The sequence below is a fragment of the Lontra canadensis genome, unplaced genomic scaffold (assembly GCF_010015895.1).
Source record: "Lontra canadensis isolate GAN:19392208 unplaced genomic scaffold, GSC_riverotter_1.0 scaffold8, whole genome shotgun sequence".
NCBI classification, from domain to species: domain Eukaryota; kingdom Metazoa; phylum Chordata; class Mammalia; order Carnivora; family Mustelidae; genus Lontra; species Lontra canadensis.
In genome coordinates this window covers 3031297-3046536 of record NW_022631002.1, presented here as the reverse complement: position 1 = coordinate 3046536, position 15240 = coordinate 3031297, and positions in this window count along the sequence as shown.

Below are 15240 nucleotides of genomic sequence, written 5' to 3'. Positions count from 1 at the left end.
CAAGAGCCCATCCTTGGGGAGTTTCGGGGAGAAGGTGTGGGACCCACGCCATCCTGAAACTCAAGGTGATTCCCTAAAGTGTGCCTTTCGCTTCCTGAGCGGGAGGCGGGCTGGGATCACTTCCCTCCGTCTCAAACCTGCAGATCTGTCGGCGCCAGAGCTCGGGCCCTGCCCCCTCCGCCAGGTCGGTGGCCATGTGACTCGGTTTCCTCCTCGGGCAGATGGGTGGGAAGCCAGAGAGAGAAGGTGCTCGGGGCATCCGCCCTGGACACAGCACCATGAGCCTGGGGTACCTGCACTCGCCGTCGCCTCTGACCTCGGCTGCCCACCACCACCACCCTCCCCTGCCCCAAGGACGGGGGACGAGGTTGGCTACAGGGACGGCGCTGTCCAGGCTCCGCAGGCAACCACCTCCCCGCTGTTCTCTGTACCTTTACTATCCCTCCGCCCTGAACACATGCCTGGGAGTCACACGCTCGAGTTACACGCCGAGCCTTCCTGTGTGTGTGACAGTACACAGTCCCGTCGCAGGCCCAGTGCGCGTGTGTCCCCAGGGCTCGCCTTCTGGGCAGTGAGCACACCACGACTCCCGCCTCCTCCCACTGTCAGGCACTCGGTGCAGCTCCGGGGTTTGGCCATCACAGATGGCACCATGTGCGTGCTATGGTTCACGCGCCCGCATGTCTGAGCTGGGGTCTCCGCGTCCCCGGGCACATGTCACACAGCCTCCCGCATTTCCGCATGAGCCTGCGCTTCTGTCCTCCGCTTACCCACTCTCGGGGCGGCACGGGACGCGGGCACAGGGCAGGAGGGCTGTGCTCTGGGAGGTGACAACACCGAGGGTCAGGATGGCAAGGGCGGGAGAGGCGGCCAGGACCCCATGGCAGCGGGGACCCTGTCCCCACTCAGCGGCTCGGACGGCGTCTCCGTGAGACCTGGGCCTCCTGGCTGCTCTGGTCCTTGTCCCGCCGGCGGCCACAAGCGGAGCTGCCCCAGCCTGTGCAGGTGTTGGCGTGGACCTTTGTTCTCGGCTCCCGTGGGGGCCACCTGGGCTCCAGGGCCGCGGGCCACGCTGATGGGCAGCTGTGCGAGAAGGCGGCCAACAGCCTTCCACAGCGGCCAGACATTCCATGTCCCCAGCAGCCACGAGTGAGAGCCCTCGGGGCTGAGCAGCTTGATTTTCAAGCCTTGGGTCTGCTCTGACTCAACTCGGGGAGTGTGGTTTCTGCCTCAGATGCGAGAGCAGCCGTGCGTCAAGGCGGCCAAGGACTCGGGCCGTGGCAGGTCTCGGGTTCAAGGACACGGCTCTGCTGTTTTGCTCCCGAATGAACGTAGACAGGCCAGTTGGCACTGCCTGCCCCGAGCCTGACTTAGGGCCCTGTGGACAGGCAGGGACCTCTGGCCTCCCTCGCGGGGGCGCAGGCAGGCTGTAGGTCAGCACGGTCGTGGGGAGGGCGGGCCGCCGTGAGCACCAGGCACCACTGTAGTCGATAGTGAGTTTGGTAGAAGCCTCATCTCCCTCAGCCAGAATCTTAGAAGGTTCCAGAGGGAAGGAAGGTGAGGCAGATGGGGCATGCCCCCTCCACGTCCATATGTGAGTGCTCAGAGCGAACTTGGGGGGACACGCCCTTCATGGCAGAAGTGCTTTGTGGGTAGGGCTGAGTTAAGGACCTGGAGATGGGCAGGGGTTCCTGGAGGGGCCAGTGGGCCTGGTGCCCCAACAGCGTTCTGGAAGGGGGGGGGCAGTCAGTCAGAGAGACGGGACCGTGCCACTCTGCTGGCTTCAAAGATGGGGAGGGGCCACGGACCAAGGACTGCAGGGGCCTGCAGAAGCTGGAGAAGGGGAGAGAACATTGTTCCTGCAGCCTCCAGAAGGAACCAGTCCTGCCCACACCTTGCTTGAGCCCGGTGAGACCCACAGCGGATGTCTGACCGCCGGAACCTACATCTGTGGTCAGAGAACGTAAGAGGACGAAGGTGTGTTTTCCGCCACTAGGGATGTGGTCTGTGCCCCAGCTGGAGACAGACACAGGCCTGCGTGAGCAGACGGGAAGCCCAGGCCCAGCGTCCACGGCGGAGACCGGCTGCCCCACGTGCCCTTCCCCCGTCCTTCTCAGACCTGCCTTCTCTTCTGTCCTTTCCCGTGGGTCCAGCGCCCTGACGGGGTCACACGGGAGCTGGGCTGCCCCCGTGCTTTGGGGACTTGGGGTGAAAACCCCAAGGTTGAAAATAGCTCTGTACCCCCGTGTGGTTAGATTTCTGCTTCTCGGCCTGCTGAGGGCGACGGCTCACGAAAGCCACTTCCTCCTGGCTCGCCGCTGCCAGCCTGTCCTCACGGCACTCCGTCCTCTGCCATTTCCCTCCGTGGCAGGTCCTGTGTGGCCAGCGTGGGGGGGCCACCTTCCAGCTGTCCTCGGGGACGACCGCCACACGCTCCTGGACCCCCGGCCACGGTGGCTGCTGGTTCTGGCGACGGCTCTTGTGTGTGGCTTCTACATTCTTCCTCGTTTTGAGGTTAAAGTCAGTCCTTCCTTTCTCTGGTGTGAAATTCAACCATGATGCAGTCGCAGCAAAGACCGTATTTCCACCCAAAACCGCGGGGAACGCAGGGCCCTCGAGAGACGTTTGCCTTAGCTTCCTCCGGGTTCCTGGGCTCGGCCAAAAGGAAATTCTTAGTTGGAAAATCTGAACACCACCGGCGGCCCGTCGTGGAGTGTGTGTGGGAGGGAAGGATTATTTCTAAACGAGGCTCGCGATTTGTTTCATTTCAGATGGGAGCACTTCGAACAGCCAAGGAGGCTTTAAGAAGCCTGTGTGCACTGTGGAGACTCGACTGACCGTTGCTGGCTGGGCGCCCGAAACTGCTCCCTGGCACGTATGTCACAGGCGTCCCAGGGCTGTGGCATGAAGGAACCACCAAAGGGATGGCTGCATGAGTGGGTCAGCAATCTGGAAGCATCCGGAATGTTCTAGAATTTGCCCTCGCACTGTCCCCCTAGTGCGGGGGGCAGGAGGCTGTGTTCGCACCCTGAACCGGTCATCAGAGGGCGTCTTCTCGCGGCTGGGACACCTGCTGAATGGGCAGCACGACCGCGGGCCTGAGCAAGCTTCCCGAGTCTGGAGGAAACGGACGGCAGAATTTCGGCTCGCGGGCTGTGCCGGTGCCAGTGGAGGCTCTGCGGGGCACGTGGCACATCGGCGAGGAACTGCGTGTCCTTTGGACGACCGGTGTCAGCGGGTCAGGAAGGGGGCTCGCATGCGTTGAGGACGGCCCCTCCCCTGCCCCGCCTAAGCAGCAAACGTTATCGCCATCGCTCCGGGGAAGACTGAGACTCCGTGACGTCAGCACATGGCCCAAGTCTGGGGGACACACCGGAACCGGCCTGGCAGTTAGCCAGTGACAGGGGCAGTGCTGCTGGGCTTCCGGGAAAAGTCTCCTCACTCCTTCCTTGGCTTGAGGCTGGGGCCGGGGGGTGACGGAACCGTGCCTCCCTCTTGCTGCCAGCCTGTGGGTGACGCTGATGGCAGGTGTCAGGGGAGGGCCAGGCTGTTTTCTAGGGAGTTTGCTCCTTGCGGCCCAAGCATCCCGAGGCACAGACCAGACTGGGTCCCCTCTCCTCTCCTCCCCACACCCGCTGGAGAAGGCCTAGGACTCTGCACCCTTGTGTCCCTGCCACTTACAGGAATGGCCCCTCTGGGCCTCACCCTGCTCTCCGGCATAGCCCGGCTCCCAGTGTGGCTGGGGGAGAGGGGTGTACCCCATGCAAAGGCAGGCGCTGTCGGGCTGTCCCCACAGGGAGCACCGCCCCACCTGCCCAGGGTGACCCTTCTGCTGCTCCCGGGGGACAGGCATCCCTCTGCTGGCTTCTGTCATTCTGCCTTGACAGGTCTGGGCACTTTCCACACAGATCAGCTACAATCGGTGGTAACGATGCCAGGCCTGGCCAACCCCTGGACCCCCGGGAGAGGGTGGCCCGGCGGGTGGGCCTCTGAGGAGGGTGGTGCGGCCCCAGTGGGTCCCGGCCCTTGGCGTGTCCTCATGGGACACACAGTAAGTACAGCCCTTGCTCACGGGGCTCAGGCCGCAGGGGGACTGTGAGCAGGAGGCACCGGGCACTCATGCTAAGCCAGAGAGGACTTGCTGACGGGACGGTGAGCGCGGGGGGGGAGGCAGGGGCCAGAGGCCAGGAAGCCCCTCGCTTCTTGTGGGCTCCTTTGCTGGTTTCTAGGCCGGCCCCGCCGCAAGGGGGCCTAGAAAGCGAACTCCAGCATCTTCCACCCCTCGCTCTGGACAGGAGCGTCCCTCAGCAGCCCCGGGGCTCAGAAGCGGGTGCCCAAACCAGGGACGCGCATTCTCCAATGACACCAGCGGTGTCCCATCCACACCAACCGGGTGAGAAAGAGAGAACCAGTCTCTACCTCCAGGACAGCTTTGCTCAGCGGCGTTGATGGGAAGGGTGGGGTCGGTGGGGACACAGACCAGGGGTTGTGGGGTGTCCTCTGGGAGCCCCGCTTCTGAACCCTGGAGTTTGTGACCCAGGCCCTGCCGATTAAAAGCCTCAGATGACCGCGAATCCACTGGTCAAGGGAGTGACTGCTGCGGTATGCCCCTCCCCCATTGCGTGCCCAGAAACGTCTAGAGCGCTCCTGCCGTCCCCTGTCCCATCGCGGTGGAGTGGAACACGCGCCTGGCCTTCCCGCCACGTCTCCAGCGGCAGCCGCAGCGCCATTACCATAAGCGGTGCAGCTCAGGGCGACGTGGCGGAGTCTCCTACTGTCTGGGGACTGAGGTCGGTATTGGGGCTCGAGTCAGGACACTGTCTACTCTGAGGTCCCCTGGTCAGTCACCTTCATTCCCCCCGCAGCCTTGTTTGCCCTTTGCTGCATGAGCTGGCGCACCACGGGCTCTGGGGAGGGGCCGGCGTCATTATCCTGCCTCCCTGCTCCCCCCGCCCCCTGGACCAGGTTCCAAGAAACACGCCTTCCTTTCTCCCCTCGCTCCACTCCCCGCACTCAACGCTTTGCTTTCTTTGGCGGGTATCTGGTGAGTTATTTAATGATCCCACAGAAGCTCGCTGACTGGCCACGTGCCATGCCTGGGTCTACACCCGCGCGTCCAGCAGGCTCCTGTCCCATGTAGCTCTTGGGCTCATGGACGACCGTTTGCATCTCTGGGGCATTTCCTGTCGGCTGCACGGCCACCTGGGACATCACTGTCGCCGCCATCACTCTCACGCGGCCTGCTAACCACTGGCACAGCTGTCGGAACGCAGGGCTGTCGCACTTAGCCGGACTTGCCTTGGTGCCCGCTGTGGAAAGTATCGTAAGACCAAAGCAGGACGTGCCACACGGGTCAGACGCGGCAGCCGCTCGTGAGGGCCCCCCTCCCCCCGCACTCTGCAAACTCAGAGCCTAGAACTCAGACGCCACGACACCAAGGACGCATTTGCACGCAAGCATCGGGCTCCTGAACCTCGTGGCCTCCCACGGCTGACACGGACCTCGGACCATATCCAGCCCCACCTCCGTCCCCAGGGCCGGGCTCCAGACCGCAGTGCCCTGAGCGCTGGTCACTCACAGTCTCCGTGGGTCCATCCTACATCAGGACGGCCCAAGTGTGGAGCAGGGCCGCGTGTGCCCAGCCAAAGATCAATCCCATGCCCCGTCCAGGCTCTCAAGATGGGGCCTGGGCATCCGAATAAAACAACTTTATTTTTAAGGGCCATCCTAGATTAATGGAGAAATTACAAAGATAGGGTAGGGGGCTCCCATTCACCCCACACCTACTCTCCCTTTGACTAGCTCCTGCCCTCAGCGTGGGGCTCTGGCACAAACACGGACCAGCATTGATTCGTTGCCATTAGCTAAGTCCATGCCTTCTCCGGTTTCCTTGGCTTTCTCCTGACGTCCTTCCTTGGTCCCAGGACCCCACGCTGGCTTCGTCGCCCAGGCTCCTGTGGGCTGTGGTGGTTCCTCAGATTTGCCTCGACGGCTCTGGGGAGCGCTGGCCCGGCGTTCCGTAGACTGCCCCGTGGTTTGGGATTGTCGCAGTGAGACTGGAGTTACGGGTTGTGGCAGGAGGACCCCAGATCCAAGGGGGCCTTTTCCACCTGTCCTATCATCTGACTCCTCGCTGTGGCTGCTGCTCCGGGGCACCTGGCTGAGGGAGCATCTGACAGGCTTCCCCACTGGGAACCCCTTTCCACACTGTGGCAGAAACGGGCCCCACTGCACTAGGGGTCTTTCTCAAGGTAGCTGGGAAGTGCTGGGGAAGCAGCCCCGGTCACCTGGTCTGCCTAGGGACGTGACAAGACGTCCTCCATTTAGCAGTTATTCAAGGTCCTCATTGGAAAGTTGATCTCTGTGATCTTCTCAAAAGCCAAGGAACGTGGCACTCTGCCCCATCAACCCGTCCGTCCCCGTGGCTTCTGATTGCTCTCAGAACAAAGACCAGCACCCTTCGTGTGCTCTGCAGAATCCCTTTGTGTGCTCTGCAGAATCCCAAATGTGCTGGTCCAGCACCCCCTTGAGCCCTGTCTCTGTGCTGCTCTTGCCAACCAAGCTCCAGTGATTTCCTCCAGCAAGCCTCATCCCTCTGCCCCAGGGCCTTTGCACACACCATTTCCTCTGCCTGGAATCTGCCCCCTTTCTTCCTGGACTGGTTAACTCCTGCTTCCTTTAGGTTCCAGGTTCCAGGCCGCCTCCTTGGGAAAACCTTTGCTGGCCAGCCTTCAAATGAGGACTGTTGCCACAACACACACCTGCATTTTTGTGTGTGCGAGTTTCTCTTTTTGGTCAGCATGTCTCCCCCACCAGACACTACGTTCAAAGAGCACGGGACTAGCTCTGTGTTTGCTGCTGCGTCCGCCGAGCCTGTATAATGAAGCACGCGCCCTCGGCTCCACACTCGTCTGCAGGAGGAAAGGGGCAAACGCCAGAGCCATGGTCTTTGCTGTCTCGGCAGTGGAAGGACAGGTGTCACTGGCAGAGCTCCCACAACTGACTTTTCCTCCTCCTCCTCCTCCTCTCCCCTCCGAGGGCAGGCCAGAGTGCATTTCAGACGAGAGGAGGTGAAATTGTTGAGTCAGTCACTTGGGATTTCCCATTTTATGTCTGCCCCAGACTTACCAGTCTGGGTTTTATCAAACCACAGTGGGTGAGCCTCGAAGGGCTCGATGCTGTTGTGGCCCTACCACGCAGCAGCATGGTGTCCCATGGACCGTGTGGCCCCTTCACTCCCCCTGTGGCCTGGCCCACAGCCAGTGTCCCCCCCTCCAGGGCTGTCAAGCCGCCTGATCCAGGGCTCGGTGGTGCAGAACATGAACAGCTTCATTTTACGGTAACTTTGTGGGTTGGGAGCTCAGGCCGGGCTCAGTGGCTGGTTCCTTCCTCGGGGACCAGCCGGCCGAGGAGCTGGTCCGGAGGGCGCTTCTCAGACGGGGATGCGGGAGAGCTGGGTCTGGGGGCCCACTGTCCCGCTGAGGCCCCAGGGCCTCTTCACGTGCCCTCTCCAGGACAGCAGAGGGACTTCCTGCTTGGTGACTCAGGAACGTTCAGGGTAGGTGTCGGGGGACAGTAAGAGGAAGCTGCCCGCTGAGGCCTGGACAGGGCCACAGGGTCCCCTCTGCCTTTCCTACTGCATGCGACAGGCACAAGGCCCGCCGGCCTGAAGCAGATGAGTCGGGCCCCGACCCCGGGGGAGGAAGAGCACTGTAATCTGCCACCGCTGGCCATTCCCGGCTTGAATACGTGAAGCAGCGGGGAACTCACTCCTTTCCGCAGAGTTGGCGGTTCGCGGTGGGGGTTTCTGGAGTGAAGTTTGCTTTTTCTGTTCAGAGGATTCTTGCCTCCCTGCTGTTCCACACGTCTGTCTGGGCTTGTCCCCCCGGCCAGCCGTCAGAGCCTCGCCGAGAACCACGCTCTCTTCTCACACGGGGCCCTGTGCTCGCAGACGGCACGTACTTGCTCAGCTCGGCGGCGCGGGAGCTCCCTGGACGAGCACTTCCATGCCTTGGGGACGGTGGGGGATGGGGGTCATCTCCAGGTGTGGCACGTGTGAGACCCAGATCTGAAGACACAAGTGTCTGGCTAGGTTTCCACTCAGGCTGGCTCTGCTGGTGGGCCCGTACGTGATGGAGGGGTTTTGTTTTGTTTTAAGATTTTATTTATTTTTTTGACAGACGGAGATCACAAGCAGGCAGAGAGGCAGGCAGAGAGAGAGAGGGGGAAGCAGGCTCCCCGCTGAGCAGAGAGCCCGATGTGGGGCTCGATCCCAGGACCCTGAGATCATGACCTGAGCTGAAGGCAGAGGCTTAACCCACTGAGCCACCCAGGCGCCCCCGTGATGGAGTTTTATAACGACTGTTCGTTCGCTCACTCTTTCCCCTGACACCTAGCTACCCGCCCACCTGTCCACCACGCACCCTCCTCCAGCCTCTCATCTGCCCACCTCACCTCCATGCACCAGCCTCCATCCCTCCTCCATCGGTCACCCCTCCCTCCCTCCATCCGTCACCCTTCCCTCCACTTATCCTCTCCCCCATCTCCCCCTCCCGCCCATCAAGGTGGTGCTGGGGTCGGCCACAGGCTCAGAGGACTTGGCCCTGCCCTACTGGAGCCCACAGAGACTCGGTGACTGCTCACAGTTCAAGGCCCTCGCTTGCAGAGCCTCTGGGACTTGGCTAGCTCTCTCCTCAGTCTCTCTGCCTGCCCCGGACTAGGTACAGATGATGGTTCAAGGTGGGACCAGCACATTTGCATTTTTTGCCTTTTTGGTCTCAGTTTTGCAGAGGAAACTTTTCTGGAAGTCTTAAAAAAACTGAAGAAAAAACACGCACACAGGAAACTGTGTCTTGTGTTCTTTGTAGCGAGTCTTGTGCTAATTTTGAACCAGTTTTATTTTTCTTTATTTTTAAACCCTGAGTATAAAGTGTGAAAAGAGAAGCTTCCTCTAGCGAAGCAGTGACTTCTGGAGCTGCAGTGGGTGGGGAGGCACCAGAGCCCCCCGGGGGAAAGTCTCACAGGGAGGCTGGGGCAGGGGCTGGCAGCGACCTGGCTGTGACTGTCCCGAGGCCAGCCCAGCCTGCTGCTGGGGTCACGGTCGGGGTGTGGCTGCAGGGCACATGCATGCTGCGAGCCTGGCTCTGACCTCACGAGCTGCGTGGCTGGGGCAGGGGCTCTGTCTGTGCTCATCTTCCTTGCCTCTAAACCGGGGGTGATCCAGTGGGCACCCCAGCTCCGGGTTACCGTGGGGGACAGGTGTGAACAGACACACACACACACATGCACGTGCTGCTCCCAGGGGCACGGCAGCGGAGAAGAGGCGGGGGGCTGGAGAGAGCCGCCAGGCGAGGAGACACGGCGTCGCGGGGGTTAGGGGACAGTGCCCCAGTTTAAGAGAAACTCCCTTGTTGGTGCTCAAACCTGGTCGCTTGTGCTGCTGGGTCGCCAGGCGGGAAGGAGTGACGTCATTGGCCACCTGTTAAGGCGATGCTTGGCCAGGACCTCCTCTGCCATGAGAAAGCGGCCACCACGTGACCCGAGTCACCCTGGCCGCCTGGCTCCCTCCCCCCGGCCAGCAACCGCTCTGGCCTGGATGCCGCGGGGTGGCGGACTTCTCTCTGTGACTGACCGCGCTCCTGATCTGCTGCCTCCCCAGCAGCGGAGCTGTCGCGCAGCCGCACACATCCAGTGCCGCGACTCCCTGCGCAAGGCCCTGTCGGAACTTGGAGCCGCGCTGTCTGACGTGGCAGCCACTAGTCCCACGTGGCCACTGAGATTCAGTCATTAAGTCAGGACAGCTTCTCGGCTGGTGTCTGGGGTCTCTGCTCTGCCCCATCACCCACAGAAGAGCCAGAGAGAATGTTCTAGAACCTAACTTCTATGGGGTCAGTCCCCATCTCCCACCCACTGCTGCTCACACACCTGTCTGGCCTCCCTCCCAAGTCCCTCGCGCTCGGCCTCATGTTCCCGCCCCCCTCTGCTTGGGGCCTCCGTCCCCTCCTTTCCCCTCCTTACTCCTCCCGCGAGGCCCCAGGCTGACAGAGCGCTTTGCCCCTGAGGGTGCATGCGTGTGGCAGAGGTTACAGCCCAGGAACTGGGCTTCCCGGAATGGGGGCCCTGGCTCAGCGGCCCCAGCACCCTGGGGCTCACAGAGCTTCAGCTCCAGGCCCCTCTCTCGGCCGGGGGTCCGTGCTGGCTCTTTGTCCTGAAGAGGGACCCTCAGTCAACAGCGGCTCCAAGCCTGGATCCACTTGCCCGGATGACCTCAGCTTCCCCATCTCTGAAATGGGAAAAATGAGACCCAGCCCCCGGGTCACTGTACCGATTGCATGAGGAAATGGGGCACAGTGCCCAGAGCACGACGGGAGCAGGATGTCTGAGCGCGGGGCCGGGTTGTTTATGAGCAGCAACTCCGTAAGCCATAGCTACTTAGAATAAATAGTTAGAATAGTTAGAATAAATAGTTAGAATAGCTAGTTAGAATAAATAGTCCCGATTTAAGGGCAAGTGCACTTAGTTCTAGCCTGGTGGGGTGGGTGGTCCCCTCGCCCCATTTTACAGATGGGAAAACCGAGGCTTAGGCCGAGTGATTTTGCATCAGGCTGCGGGGCTCGGACATGGGGTCGGTTTCCGGGACGGTGCCGTCCCCTGTGTGGCCACCGAGAGGGGCTCCGCGGACAGAGAGCCTGGCCAGCGCGCTGGCAGCGGCCCTGGGGCCACGGGACCCTCTCCCATCCCGACTCTTCCCGTTTCTATTTCGGCTCTTCTCATTCTGAATTTCGTTTCGGCTCACGCTCCTACCTTGACACACAGGCGGGACACGGGTGAGGTTTTGGGAACCCTGATCATCACGGCGGTTCCACGCCAAAGAGGGGCCTGGCTCGCGGGATTAGTCATGCCCCTTTCTGATAAGAAAAGTGAAAACGCGAAGTTGAGGAGGGAAGGTGCCCCGATCCGTGCGTCCTGCCGAAGGAACCAGCGGCGCCCGGGGAGGAATTGGTAGTGGAAGTCCCGCGTTTCGCTGGCGGCGGAAGGGGAACCGGCCCAGGGGCTCTAGTTTCAGGACCTCACCTATCTCCCCCACCCCCACGCCGGGCAGCCTGGCCCCTTCGGGGCACCTGGGCCAGCGCCCGAGGCCGGGTCTTCCTGGGCCGGTGCCAGCCGGGTGTGTGGCGGGCCACACAGTTGCGACACGGCCCGCTGAGGTTTCGAGGTGCCTCCTGTCAGAAGTCAGTCCAGGTGCTGTGGGCCACACGTGCGGCCGAGACCGAATTAGAGCCCCCAGGAACAGACGCCCCCCCCGCTGCAACTGACGTCTGAGCTAAGAGCGGCGCTGGGGTCTGGCCGGCTACGCTCCGGGTGGGACGGACTCCCTGCATCCAGGGCCGGCGGCCTGGCCAGGCTGGCGAGCAGCTGCTCTCGGTAGGCCCGGTCCACACGGTGAGCGTGACAGGCACGTGACCAGGACCCCTTCCCGGGGAGGCTGCAGGGCCTGAGCGCCTGGACGCCCCCCAGGGTGCGCATATGTGCGAAGTCCACGTTCGCCGAGCGGGGATGGGACGGGGAGTCCTTGAACCCAGCTCCCCCAGGACGGGGGTCTGATTCAGCCACTTAAACATGTCGGGAAATCATTGTAAACATGCAGGAGACCCGGGAGAACTGTGCACAAAACATGCTCCTGCTTCTTCCCGCGCCCACGGACGCCTGCTGGCGGCCTTATCGCGGAGCAGCTCAGCACACGAGGCCAAAGGGCACAACGGGGTGGCCTTCGGGTCATTGCAGTTACACACAGCTGTCGCCAGCTTGAGGATGTGCCCACGATGCCCTCAGCCCCCAAATCCCGTGCCCCTTGGGGTCACCCAACCTCTCATGAATACTTTGCTTTTAGGATGAATGCTTCCGGGCATCCTTTGGACCTGCGGTTTCTAATGCCTTTGAGTCTTGGGGACGCTTGTAAGAATCACGGCACTGTGCGGGGACCTCACGTGTACCAAGTGCGCACCGCGGGCCGAGCCCAGCTCTAGGAGCCCCAGACGCACCAGGACTGAGAAACAGACACAGCCCATTTCTAGGGCTGGAGACAGAGCGAGCGGGACCCGAGGAGTCTGTGACCCTCACGGTGTGGTAGAAGCTGGTAAACCAGGGAAAAGCCAGTAGAGACGCTGCAGGGACCTTACCTCTCCCGGGCGTGAGGGCGGGCTTCCCGGCCAGGGGGGCATCTGCAGAGGGAGGCCAGACGGTGTGTGCAGCCTGAGGGCAGGGGAGGCAGCAAGGCAAACAAGCTGGGGCCTCAGCGTCCTGTGGGCTGGGATCAGACCGCGCAGGGTTCGTGGGGGCCACGCCTTGTGAGCTTCCATGATTGTCAGGTGCTGAGCTCAGCCCTGACTGCTTTAGCCAGCGTGTCTGTCCGTAATTAGTCACGGCGGCTTCTCGGCCTCTGATCCGTAGCCATGCACACGTGTGCCGGAGTCTGCAGCGGGAACTCCTGGGCGGGCTCCCTGGCTGCCCCGGAGTGCATGGCCCACCAAGCAGGAGGCCACATGTTAGCATCCCCTTGTTTCTGCACTTTGTAAATGCTCTCCCACAAGACACGGACCACCTCCCAAAACAGACAAAGGAGCCCCAGACCCCTTGTTTGTAGTCGAACAGAGTTTCAAAGTACCCTAGTTTTTTCCATACATTTCAGATACCCTGGAACACATTAAAGGCTCTGAGAAGTCCTGCAGCACTGCAGCCCAGTGCTTCCCAAACTCAAAAGTGCAGGGAACCCTTATCTTCCATGACCCCCAGGAAACTCATGTAAATAAAGTTCATAAAAAAATCCTTTGGAAAACACGGCTTATTTTTTGCAAATGAACCAGCTGAGGTGTGGGACCCAGAAGTGTCTACCACACCCAGCTCAGAGGGGAAGGACAGCATGACAAGCAGGGATGGGAGGATGATTTCAGAAGGGTTCACTCAATTACTCTGGGGGAAGCAGAGGGGCCCTGACACCTGGGCACAGCCCTGGCTCCTGGCCGGGCTGTGCTCTCCTCCTGCTGGATACACACCCCCTCACAGACACCAGCCTCAGACAAGGTCGCCCCGAGACCACAGCGCAGTGAGAGACAAAACAGGTCACTTGCCCCCCACAAGACGGCAGACATTCTCTCCCTGGGCTCAAATGAGGGATCGCCGCGTCTTCACCCCTCGCCTTCCTCCTGGTGCTGCTCTCCTGCCCCACAGGTTAAGGAGCGAGACCCTCAATCAGAGGGTTTGCCCCCTTTCCAAGTACATTTGAGAGGGCATCCCCAGTGTCAGCCCTCCCCAAGCCCCCCACAGCGGGCTTGGACACCCTCCTGCCCCATGGTTCCCGCGGGAGGGTCTGCAGGGAGGCATAGATGAGCTTGTCCCAGTGCCCGGCAGGCAGGCTGCTGGAAGTCTTGGCTGGAGGGCGCCGTCACCCTCGGAAACATACGGTTCTCAGAACGTGTCCCTGTGGCTTCTCTTGGAGAAGACAGCGAGTGTATTCTACAAAGATACTCATTGTGATGAGGCTTGACTTGGGGGGCCTATGTTTTCAGAGGGAAGGGCAGACCGAGAAGTCCCCCATACAGAGTGATGCAGAGATGGTGGCGCTGCCCTGTCCCGGGCCTCCCCACCAGGAGCACAGCCTCTCCCGTCCCAGCCCACGCCTGCCCCCAGGGCACCGCGGCGCTGGCCAGGGCGGCTAGTGTGGAGAGGGCTGAGGACTTCCACGTGCCCGGTCCAGGGGAAGGACGTGGGCAGGATGTTGGGAGGTCAAGGGCAGGCGCCATCCCTCAGTCACGGAGTGACCCTGGCCGCGTTCCTCCGTTCCTGCACCTCCCGGGCGGTGCGTGCGTCTGTTGCCTTGACACCCACCACCCCGCCAAGTGCGTGAGGAGCGCGCGGGGGCTGCAGTCACGCCCACACGGGCCGGGCGGCTGAGAACGTGCAGATGTGCCCTCACAGTTCCGGGGCTCAGAAGTCTGGCACGGGCCTCCTCCTGGAGCTCAAGGGAGGTGGGGACGGAGCGCGTGCCTCCTGGAGGCTCCGGGGGAGAACCCCCTTCCCGGCGTTTCCAGCTCCTGGAAATGCGGCATCGCCCAATGGTGTCTCCTCCCTTGCCCTCCGGACCCGCGGGGCAGCTGGCGCCACCACCGACTCCCGCTTCTGCTTTTGGGACCCTATGGTGAAAGTGGACCCAGCTGGGTGACCCACACTACCCTCTTGTCCCGGGGTCAGCTGATGAGCGAGCGGAGCTCCCTCTCCCACCGCAGGCCCCCTCTGCCGTGTAAACGGACCCGCCCGCAGATGCCAGGGCCGGGGCATGGGTGTCTCTGGGGGGAGCACGGCCCACCACTCCACGGCCCACCACTCCACGGCCCACTCATCGACTCGGTGCCCGTACACAGGTGAAGAGACTGAGGGTCTTCCAGGTGGAGTGGTTTCCCTAGGACCACACAGCGGGTGAGGGCTCCCGTGAGACCCCTTCATGTGGAGGCCAGGGGACCCCCCTCAGCGACCTACAGCCCCCACATGCCTGACCCAGGCCGCGTACTTCTGCATTTTCGGTCTCCATGACCCCGGGGCTCATCCCGTTCCCGCAGACCGAGCAGGTGCGGAAACCACACGCCCCCCCGGCGCATTCCCAGCCCCCGCCGCACAGATGGGCTCCCGCCCAAAACCCGCCGCTCCCTTCCCGAGCCAGTTTCTGTTCATCTAATCAGCCCCCTCGCGTGTTGAGCCGAGACCAGCTGGGAGCATGGAGGGGGTAAAAATGAGAAACCGGTAAGACTGCAGGACCCACACGAGGGGCTCTCGTTTTCCATTTTGGAGGTGCACTAGTTAGAAGCCCTTGCCTCTTTGATGACCGCTGTTCTGCCTGTGGACCCGCTGGGTGTGGGCTTGGGAGTGAAAGCTCTGGGGTCAAGGTTCACTCAGCATTTTGGGTGAGACGCGGGGTGTGGAGGGAGCGAGCTGACATTGTGGAACAAAATCCTCAGTGAGGGGCTCTTTCCACCGGAGATGACGCACATTCGCGCCCCCCAACTTCGAAGGAACTGGAGTCTCGGGGCTGGGAGGGTCTTTGGACACGGACCCTGGAGCTCATCCCCCTCTGTGTGGACACGGGACTCAGAGCCCCAAGGGGGACCTGCACAGAGCGTGGTGCATTGGGCCCCGGACCCAGGTCTCCGTGTCACTGGCGAGGGCCCCGGACAGATGGGGGCGTCACGG